Raw genomic sequence first — 11,188 nt, forward strand, 5'->3', positions numbered from 1 at the left:
CATATGGTTTTTATTCTATTATACTAAAACATTGAAAAGAATTTGTTTTTAAAAGTATGAAAAGCCAGATGAGCCATTTATAGGCTTTTACAAATATAACATTCCTTTTAGACATGAGAAACAGTTATTTGTTAAATGTATACGAGGTAAACTTCAAAACACTGCATCTTGCTTCACAACTTTATAACCCAGAATTTTAAAGACATTCCCAGGTACCTCTTCCCCCATTCTGTTTCCCCACATCCTGCCACTGTAAGTGGGGAGGAAGTTCAGTTCCCCCTGAAACTTGCCATTTGCTGCATATGACACGGACTCTGCCACCTAAATATGACACTAATGGTTTCTCTGTTCATAGATTTTTTTTTTACCCATACGAGAGCCAAGGCTTATGCTCCTTTTATTTCTAGATTTATATATATTTTTCAGTCTCTTCTAGCCAGCCCTGGAAGGTGGCATTGGTTACCAGCTACCAGCCAGCAAATTGTTGCTTTTCATTAAGCTCCTTTTTTCTCTTAGGTGAAATCCTGAGCCTCAGGTGAGCCAAATAGTACTTAGTTAAAACTGTTAAGTGCAAGTAGAAATTCTCCATGTCACACCAATGACCACCAGCTTTGGTCTCCATATTTGTTGAACAACCTCTTTTTAATGGTCTGGATGATTCAGGGTCTCTAATTTCAGGTAGGTCTGTGGCCATCTGCATTATAGCACATGTCAAATGATGCCAGGTCACAGGACTGTAGTTTTGTGGAGGAAGTCAGGACGCTGTTAAATTAGGATAGAGTTGCCAGATTTAATGAATAAAAACACAGGATACCCAATTAAATTCAAATTTCAGATAAAGAATGAATAACTTTTTCATATATCTTACTCAATATTTGGGACTTACTTATACTAAAACGTTACATATTTTTTGTCTGAAAGTCAGATTTAACTGGGTGTCCTGTATTTTATCTGGCAATCCTGCATTAGGACAAAGGAGCAATGTCACTTTATGTGGCCACTGGAGTTAGAGCATGGCCCAGCCCTGAGATTCCAGTGCCACGAGGTCATGTCAGGAGAATAATCAGGTCAGGTTACCTTACTGCCAAGGGAAAAGTGAATCCATTGCTCCAGATAAGGGTCTAAGAGATCAGGCTCTGTAACAAATAGAAAGTGAGGTTAGAAAACCAGATCTAAATCAGGCGACCACACTTGACAGTTTTCTGTGTGAGGATGTACTTTATTACCCATGTGTGTCTTTCTTCTTTTATTCTCCCTAAACTGCCCATAAAGATGGATGTGGTTTGCTATCTAGCGATATGATAGGAAGTTGAGCATTAATGAAGAAAAGATGACTATCTGTCCTGGCCCAGGACCCTCTGGGCACTTAATGCTAACCAGCTTCTCTCCTGGTTAGTATTAAGATGGTGTCACAGGCTCTCTTATGCAGCCAGTGCTTACTGCGCATTAACAGGCTTGTTAAATACATTAAGGAAATAGGCATGGACCCCAAAACTGCCATCATGTGGTCCTGGTTCCTTGCTTCATGTAGCTATGGTGCTAGGGGAGGATGACGTGACAGCAAGGAAGGGCCCTGGGATGGAAATCAGGTCACCAAGGGCACAGTAGCACTCGGCTTCCCAGGCTATTTCTATTTGCTTGCCCTGCAGTTAGAGTATTAATAATCCTTGTCCTTCCTGTGTGAAGGGCTGGATGGAATGACCAAAAGGGCTAGGGAATGTGCGAGTTTCCTGAGATGGACAGTTAACCAGATAGATGCAGGGGAATGGCCACATGTCCCATTTGGCTCAGGATAGTCCAGATTATACCTGTCATTCCAGCATAATTATTAATAGCACCCTTTTTCACTCTCAGACATGGATGGTGCATTACGATGTCACTTGAATGATAAACGTGTTTGTGAATACCCACCTAGGGTATATCTGCCACCAGAAGCAAAATATTTGAAATTAGTACCTGGTAATTTTGATTTATCGGAGATCATACAATTGCAAAGTGGCCAGGATAATTGCACAGGCTTCCAGTCTTGCGGTCAGGATTCTGTTGTTATACCCAGTCCCACTTTAACCCAGGAAGTAGATAATGAGGTTCCGGGTGGAGAATGAGGGGAGAGGATCCTTTTCCTTCCCACAATCCCATAGGGTAGGATTTCTCAGCCTCAGCACTACTGACATTCTGTGAGGATAACTCTTCATTGTGGGGCTAACCATCTGGAAGATGTTTAGCAGCATTCGTGGCCTCTATCCACTAGGTGTCAATAGTGGTCCTGCCACCCCCAAGTCAGTGACAAGCAAAAATATCTCTAGCCATTGTTACACATCCATGGGGGCAAAGTCATGCCCAGCTGAGAATCACTGTTCTTGAGGTGGAGACCTCTAGGAGAAAGGTTTTGTTTTGTTCATTTGGCAGTAGTCATAATTGGACTTGGGGAAGTTGCCAGTTGTACAGTGACAGCTCCAAAACGTAGACTTAACAACAACCGTGACAGCCGTCACTAATATTTTTAAAGCCCTTTGTACTTACCAAGAGCATTTTGTGCTTTAGGCCAAGGCTGCTTTGGCAGGAGGGAGAAGGTGTGCTGTCACCAAGGGCGAGCCATGCCGCCCGTGTGCTGGGTCACACTCCCGGGACTGGGAGAGTAGGAGGGAAGTTCACAAGTGGGGTGGCTCACCGCTGTCTGATAGTCAGACATGTCCCTGGCAGTGACATCTTATATCATGAGGTGGGAGGGATCTCAGCTGGGTCTTGATGAAAGCAGGACAGGGTTCATTGGTAATGAGTGGACACACATCTTGCAATGAGATCACTACACAGTTTAAAGCCCTTCCTTATATGTAAAGTTAGGAAATTGATACTGCTTCTTAATGGAATTGTTCTGACACTGTCTAGAAACTTCTCTGGGCCCTGCACCTTCTGGATACACATGTTTGATTCTTGCTTCCAAGCTATATTAATATTAAGTACTGAGTCTGAATATTGCTCATTATCTTGCAGGAAGTACAGGCTTTAAGTCTCAGACTTTTATCAACCCATGTCTAGTATACTCTGCAAATGCCTCCTGGGCACTCTCACTGGGTCCCTCTGAGTGTGCTGGGTTCTCATTTTCCCTGTAGGTCAGTGACTTCCATTTTAAAATATGTTTGTTGAGGAAAAAAAAAACTTCCCTCTTGGAGGGCAATCTGACTGCTTGTTGTAGAGAAGCATGGGCGTTGTGAGTCTGCCCATGTCACTATTAAAGCACGCGCTGCACCTCAGGAGACGAGGGCGAAGGTACCACTTTTTTATCCCTTTATGCCTAATAATTTGGGCAAGTTGAATATGGAGTATCCATTAGTAGAGAGTCCTTCTATCCCTGCCATTCCCCTTTAATTCTAGATTAGAGTGAAGGGATAGAAGGAAGGGGAAGCAAGTTCTCTGGGGGCATCATGGTTATTGATAGGGACTTATCAATTACTGACATGGACATGAACCCAGAACAACCAGAGTCATAATGAATTATAGTGTTTCAGAGGGAAATCAGTTTGGGATAAAAAAAGGACCACGGGTCATCAGGGTTGGTAGATGCAACAGCACTTCCTGGGGTTTTCAAGCTTCAAGAAGTACACGGGGCATGGCAGAACTTGAGAGGAGAAAACCCAGCATCTTGCTCAGGTCAGCTGGACGCTTGGGCATCAGTTCTGAAGAATCTCAAAGGTAGAAAATTCCAACAGCTTCATTTTCTTAAAGCTGTCAGCAGCCTCAAATACTAACAAAATAGGCAGAGTCAGTAATAAAGGCTCTGAGTGCTTGTCGGGGAGAGAACGAGATTTCACTGGAGTGACAAATGGAGTCACGGTTCCAGGGAGCAGGTAAGGAGATTTGGGCATTTACTCCGTGATCCTACATGGCCCAGACCGCAGCGATGCTGTGGAAGGGACTTTGTAATGTGACACAAGTACCGTGAGGCCCTCCAGCCAAACTCTTCCAACTGAATAAATGTGCTCATTCCACTATATCAGCCAGTAGATGTCTCTGTTATATTCCTTCTGATCATTACCTTGGCCATCAGACGGTTCTGCTACATTACTCGACTGTACTGCTGAGAGAGAGAATTGACAATATTAAAACAACTCCATTGCTTTTATGAACTGGCTCTAGGAGACTAGAGTCCATTTCCATTACTGAGATGTGTTGTGTGCCTAACCAAACACTTTTGGAAGCAGATAATTAGGCATTGCAGGCTGTGATTGTTTAAAGAAGATATACAATGAGGTTTCAGACCTTAGATGTGGTGCTGTGAAATGTCTTGTTGCATGAAGATTATGCTTACTTTCAAAAGTGCCCCAGGGTTATTTTAGTTGGGAGTTTGGAAAGGGGCTGGACTTCCTTTCTGGAACATTCCCTACAGTAGAGGCAAGGGCAACATTTTAAATTCAAGGAATTCTTGAGTGGCAACTGGTGAGCAGTTCTAAGTAATTCCAGCTACATACACTCCCTGCCCCAGAAAAAAAATAAAAAATCACACCTTCCTCATGTCTAAGAAATCAGGGTGTTGCTTTTGAAATGTTAACCTTCTTGTTCTTAAAATGCCAGTGCCAACATATATAGTTTGTATGTGCTGATACAAAGCATATTTGAAATCTGAAAGCATTTAAGAGTTAAATAATACAAGACCAGTATCTGGAATAAATTACTGAAAATGCTGGTGTAAAGGGAACACATTTACTACACCTTTTAAGGCCCCAAAGAGAGCCCTAAAGAGAAAAGATTCTTTTCAGATGAAATATATAAGTGGCCCGGTGATGATAAAGGGGAAATTTATAGGGAGACCTTTTCCAGACCTTCCCAGGTGGTCAGAAGCAAAGGTAGGATGATTACTGACTCAGGCAACACCACACCTGGGTGAGATCATGGGCACTGTTCATTGAGATCTCATCAATACTTCCAGAAGGTTCTAACTCTGGAATGCCTTATGAGGAAGTGACTGTTGCTAGGGTATTGCCATAGGAAGGCTGTTTCTGGAGGAGAAGATCTGCAGGAGCAGGTTTCTAGATCTAGGTCAGCCAACAATGAGTTAAAACCTTGATATTCCAAGTGGACCATGGGCCGCTGGCATCAGTAACATATAAGGCTTGTTAGAAATGCAGACTCTCAGGCCTCACCCAGACCTATGGATTCAGAGTCTACATTTTAACAAGACCGTCTGGTGACTGGTTTGCACATTAAAGTTTGTAACCTGCTGGGCTCTACCACAAATACTTCAAGGACCAAAGTCATGCCGTTTAGTCATTCTTTTATTCATTTATGTACTTAATGAGTATTGCACCTCTACTTTGTGTTAGGCATGAGGCTAAACCCCGGGGAGACAGTGCTGAATAAAGAAAGACAAGATTTCTGCCATCACCACATTTTGTTTTTATATTTAGTTAATAAGCAGACATATTATGCTTCTTATAGACTATCACTATTTGAAGTTCATGAATACTGACCCATTTAATCCTCTAACAACCTTGTGAGGCACATATGGGAATGGAGGCACAGAAAATTTACAAAACTTTTACAAGGCCACACAGCTTTTAAGTGGCAGAGCCAGTATTTGAATCCAGAGAGTCTGGCTTCAGAATCCAGGCTCTTAACTATTATGTTGTGCTATCAGTAAATACATCAGCTATTTACAACCTATGGTTTTTGCTTTTAAGGAAATCAACAGAATTCTGTAATAGTTAAAAATGGGGAGTAACCTCAGTTAGGCTGATTAAGGAAGGCGTTTGTGAGGAAATGATTAAACAGATCAGTAGGTGGGGAAGGACCCAGTCATGGGGCAGGGGGAGCAAATGCAAGCAGAAAAAATAGCAAGTGCAAAGGTCCAGAAGTAGAAAGAATGTGGTCCATTCTGAGACCTGCCTGAGACTCATGCCTGGAACATGTAGGTGGTGGAGAAAGAGGTCAGGGGTGAGGTGGGGAAAGTTGAAGGGTAGATCCCATGGGAAGAGAAGCAGATAGTGACTTGGAGCCTTGGAGGACAGGGGCGGAGTTGGGGTAATATTCCAGGTGGCTTGGAAGCTGTGAGGGTTCAAGCAGGAGAGTGAGGCCATCTGCCTGCAGACGTGAGCGCTCAGAGGAGAGCATCCTGGAGGGAGCGAGAGCGGAAGACGCCGAGGCCGTCCGGAGGCCACGTGAGTGGTACCGTGAGAGACAGCAGCCGTGATGGGCACGGAGAGGAGAGCGCAGATCGGAAGGGTAGCGGAGTATCTAACCCAAATGTACTTCTTTGGCATAAAGATTCTTTTGAGCTGATTATTTTTTGAGAAACAGCAGACACAGGAGAAGCTCTGAAAACATTGAAGTTGTCCTTATCTAAGAAAAATGTACATTTACATAGGAAATGTACAAAGGGTATTTCCCTCTCTGTACCAGGGCGAGAAGGGTGGCTAAATCCTGAGAAACTCATATCAAGGGAAAAGGCACCCACTTAAATCTGTATAACAACAGTACCCTTATTTACTCTGCTTTTCCTGGTAGCTCCCAGATCCCCCCAATATCTTTCTTTCATCTTTAGCTGAAGATGCTCATTTAAGGTGGTGGCTTGGGCCATCTTGGGAGTTTATTTTTCCTGGGTATCTCCTGTGTATACATGCCAATAAACTTCTGGGAGTTTGTCTCTTACTAATCTTTTATTATAGGAGGTCTCAGCCAAGAACACAGAAGAGTAGAAGGGACATCAATTCTTCCTCTTCTAGAGGTTTGAGATCTGACTGAGAGGCAGGACTAATAGCAATGATTTCTTGAACATCTGTGTGTGTGCTGTTGAAAGAAACTGAGGCAAAATTTTAAGAGTTTATTTAAGCAAAAATTGATTTGAATTGGGAAGTGCCAAACTGGAAGTGGTTAGGAGCTCTCTGGCCACAGAAGCTGGCAAGCAACTTTTATAGAGAAAAGGTGGAGGCAAAGCAAAGAAATCACTGATTGGCTATCACTTAAAGCCTAGTTGGCTGTTTGTGATCGGTTATCCTTAGGTTTTGATTTTATAACGTTGAGACCTTTACAGACTTAGGTTTGGGTTTGCTTACATAGGCCACTCTAGGCATTAGAGCTGCATCAGTCCAATGGCCTCCTTGTGAAATTAATTTAACAGTATATGTGGCTTTGAGTGTCAGAGTGTGTTTCTGAGGGGTAGTGTTAATAAAAGGGAAAAATTATATTACATCAGGGTTTCTAGTTTGAGCACAATGGATACCTGGTTCTGCTCTTTATTGTGATAGCAAAAATTGGGATGAACAGATCTGATTGGAGGGAATCTTGTACTCTTCTTAGGGTACATTCATTTGAGATACTTATGGGACTTCCAAGTGGAGATGTCAGAGAGGCATCTATGTTTTCCAGCATTTAATTCTGGGTCTGGAACAGAGCCAGCATTTAATCAATATCTGTTGAATGAATTTCAGGGAAGAAGACCTCCTTGTATGAAAAGATATATAGCTCCCTGGGTGCTTACTATCACCTGAAAGTTGCTCTAGCAGAGGCCCAAGCTCTGCTTTTATAGTTGGGATGACATACAAATAAAAAAAATAACTAGCAGAACAACCAAACCAACCCCAAATTACAGAGAGGTGCACATTAGTTTCATTTACACTAAATTAATTTGCATGACAGATCCCAGAACCTTCTTGAAAGCAGATTTCCACAGGTAGATGTCTGGCATGGGAAGGGAAGATGGTGCTAAGGTGTCAGTGCCTTGCAATTGTGTTTTATGTAACAGAGTATTGGCAGTAGCTAGGACAATGCCCAGTGAATACTGTTTTGAACAAGATGTCTAAAATGAGTTTACTGTTCCATTAAAGTAAATTCTGTGACTACAGATTCTTTAGCGATTTTGAACATTGCCTGAAAGTCATTCACCTCCTACATCCACATCATACACACTCCATACTTCGTCGTCTTCTTAGCTTTATCTGATCAATGACTTCATACATCTTAGGGTCATAGAGCTATTCACACTAAACTAAAGATGTGCTGAAAAAGTGCAGTTTTCCATATTTGCAGGCCGGTTCAAAAACACGGTCCAGTAGTAAGGTAAATTATCTCTTTGAGTTATTATTTAGATTCTTCTCTACACCCTGTTTTCTCTTAAGATAGTGTCAGAGGAAAGGAGAAAGATCTTCCCAGTTTCAGGCAGAAGGGGTCTCGCCATGGTTCTTGGGTGAATGCTGGCTGGTGTTTACTGAAATCTGGTTTAGCTCACTGCTTCCCCTGGGCGTTCTGCAGCTGATGAATTTGTGGAATGTTTCATAGCTTGATAATGGTTTTATAGCTTGATATGGGCCCTCCCTGTTGACTGACCTCCTCTTGATTCTCCACGTTCCTGTAGATCACTCTTGAGTCCCTGTCAAGTCCTCTAAAGGGTCCCTGGACCAGACCTTCCGGCACACAGCCTGCCAGGGTTCTATGGCTCTCTATTCAGAGTGTGTGACACACATACGTGTGACTGCGAATCTCCCTCTCTCCACGCCCTTTCTCCTTCAGACCTCAAGAGGAAGGAAGTTTTTCCTTGCCATTTTTTCCTTTTTCTCAGAGGCCCTGTCCTTCTCTCTATTTCAGTGAAGCTAAAATGCAGAACGGCTATGAGGCATAAAGAAACATACATTGGAAAGTATTTCAAAAATACAGTGGTTATATATACTCAGAGTCTGTGACACTGATGAGAGGCCCAAGGTGGTGTAAAATGAGGCCATGGAAAGTCTCAAGATATTTTTGATGACAAAAGTGCATCCATCTACAAGTAAGAAAATTGGCCCCCGGAGGAAGAATATCACATATCTCTGTTCTTTTGTTGTCATATTATTTTCATTGGCAAAGAAAAATCTTTTTCTTCTCCAGGAAAGTGAAATTTATTCTATTGTGTGAGGACTTAATAGAGCCTACTGTGTGTTCTGCACTCTACTCAGTGCTGTGGGGGAGAAAAAAGATAAAAGGTACATTTACTATCTACAAATAAACTACAAACTTCTTGGGGAGACATGACTCACACTTATGAAACTGTTGATAATGAAACCAGGTTGGATAGAATTGCTGGGGTAAGTATGTGGTGTAGACCTTGAATGCTAGAAGAAACAAGGGGTGGTGGGAAACCATTCTGGACTTGGGGATCTCTAGATATGATGGTTTGTATGCTAGATATTGAGAATGGCTGGTTGCAGACAGGCAGAGAGGCATGGAAAGGAGGGTGGGGAAGGTAGGAAGGTAGGGGGAACAACAAGAACCAAGACTTTAAAGTGTGACTAAATAGTACTGTGTGTCCAATATGATAGCCACTAGCAATAGGCTTCAAATAGCACTTAGCACTTAAAATGTGACGCTTTCAAATTGAGATGTACTGTAACTCTAAAACATATATCAAATTTTGAAGTCTTAGTATGAAAAAAAGAATGTAAAATATCCCATTAATAATTTTAAAATATCAATTACATATTGAAATGATCGTATTTTGGATATATTATTAAAATTAACTTTCCTATCTCTTTTTACCTTTTTAAAAAAATGTGGCTACTAAAAATTTGACATTACATTTGTGGCTTGCATTAATTTTCCATTGGACAGCACTGGGAAAGAGAAATATGTCAGGGAAGAGATTGCTTAAAGAAATAGGTCTGTGTAGCCCAGCAACTACTATGTAGTTCTCTCTCAAGGAGAAGACCCCCCCCCCTTTTTTTTTGTCAGAAAACAGAAAAACAAAAACAAAAGGACTTCCACAGGAAAGTAATTTTTCACTGAGTACAAAAAGTAACCAAAAATTCAGTGATGCAATTGACCCTTGAGCGATGTGGGGGTTAGGGGCGCTGACTCCCGTGCAGTCAGACATCCTCATACAACTTTTGACTCCTCCAAACCTTAATTATTAGTAGCCTATACTGTTCATGGAAGCCTTACAGATAACAGAAACAGTTGATTAACACGTATTTTCTATGTTATATGTTTTATATGTTGTATTCGTACAATAAAGTAAGCTGAAGTACAGGACATGTTTTAAAAATTATAAGAAAGAGAAAATATGTTTACAGCACTGTACTGTATTTATTGAAAAAAATCCACATCTAAGTGGATCTGTATAGTTCACACCCCTGTTTTCCAAGGGCCAACTGTATTTCTAAATGAACTCACATTGTATGGATTTCATACAAACTCTAATGGTTTCATATATATTAAAAATAAGACAGCTGTGGGTACTATGACTTTAGTCATGCATGAGACTCTATGGCCCCTTGCACTAACTCTGAGGTCCCCTTGGGGTGTGCAATTAAACTTTAAGGCTGAATCTGGGTGGCAATGATGCCACAGTTGGAAAGAGAAAGCTGCCTGTATTGATAGAGGCTTGAATGCTGGGCAAAGGAGTTGGAACTTTATTTCCTAGGCAGTTAGGAATCTTAGATACCCCACACTCTCCCACCCTTTCCTTTGCTTGTCTAACTCACATGGCTTTTTGCAGACCTCTGGTCTTGCTGGTGAGTTTTGCTGACCTTGCATGGGATATTGCTGTAAGTGCCCTTGAACTGTAAAGGAGGAAACTGAAGTGAATTCTAAAAGAGAGCTGAGACTTTCTGGGTGTCCTTAAACCTCTTTTAGAACCACTGTGTAGTGTCTAGTCAAGTATGTCAGTTGAGGACCTATTGCAGGCTTGGTGACAGCTCTGGGACTGTTGTTACCTTACAGCCAGAGACCTGCTGCCCTCTCATCTTCTAAAGTCTCTCAGTGTCTTGCAATCCTTTTCCCAACTTATGGTAAATGCCTGACTTCCATTTTCAATGCCCAGTCCCTTGCTGGAAGATTCAAAGTATCAAACATACCTGTCAGATAAAAGATAACCACGATCCCTTGTCCCAAACCTGCTGCTCTCAGGGCGGTTATCTGGGAAGAGGTCTGCATGGGGCCATCCTCAGGGTAACCAAAGACACACCATTTCAGGGTGTCATCTGAGGTTGGTGATAATTATAGTCAGTGAGGCCCATCCCAGATGGGGTTGAAAGGAGATGTTATAAACTTGGGTAACCTTGCTACTGTTTAGGACACAGAGATTTATTTTCTGGATGCTTCCAGCCTTTCTCAGGAGATTTTGTCCTGTAAGTCTTGCTGACAGATTTATCCTGGGCTTCTTTCATCGATGGCTGTTTTCTCACTAAGCAGGTGGAAGGCAAAAGCAGGGAAGGTAACTGCC

General features: G+C 42.0%; 1 long non-coding RNA gene across 1 annotated transcript; it reads right to left on the bottom strand.

Annotated features, from left to right (window-relative positions):
- Positions 1-860: 860 nt before the first annotated feature.
- On the bottom strand, positions 861-10,973 carry LOC118930009 (uncharacterized). Its single transcript, XR_005031829.2, has 3 exons — positions 10,821-10,973; positions 2,524-2,744; positions 861-1,136 (listed from the first exon to the last, which is right to left on the bottom strand). It is a non-coding gene; the product is annotated as an uncharacterized LOC118930009 (long non-coding RNA).
- Positions 10,974-11,188: the final 215 nt, after the last annotated feature.

This window comes from Manis pentadactyla, chromosome 2 (genome assembly GCF_030020395.1).
Source record: "Manis pentadactyla isolate mManPen7 chromosome 2, mManPen7.hap1, whole genome shotgun sequence".
Classification (NCBI taxonomy): domain Eukaryota; kingdom Metazoa; phylum Chordata; class Mammalia; order Pholidota; family Manidae; genus Manis; species Manis pentadactyla.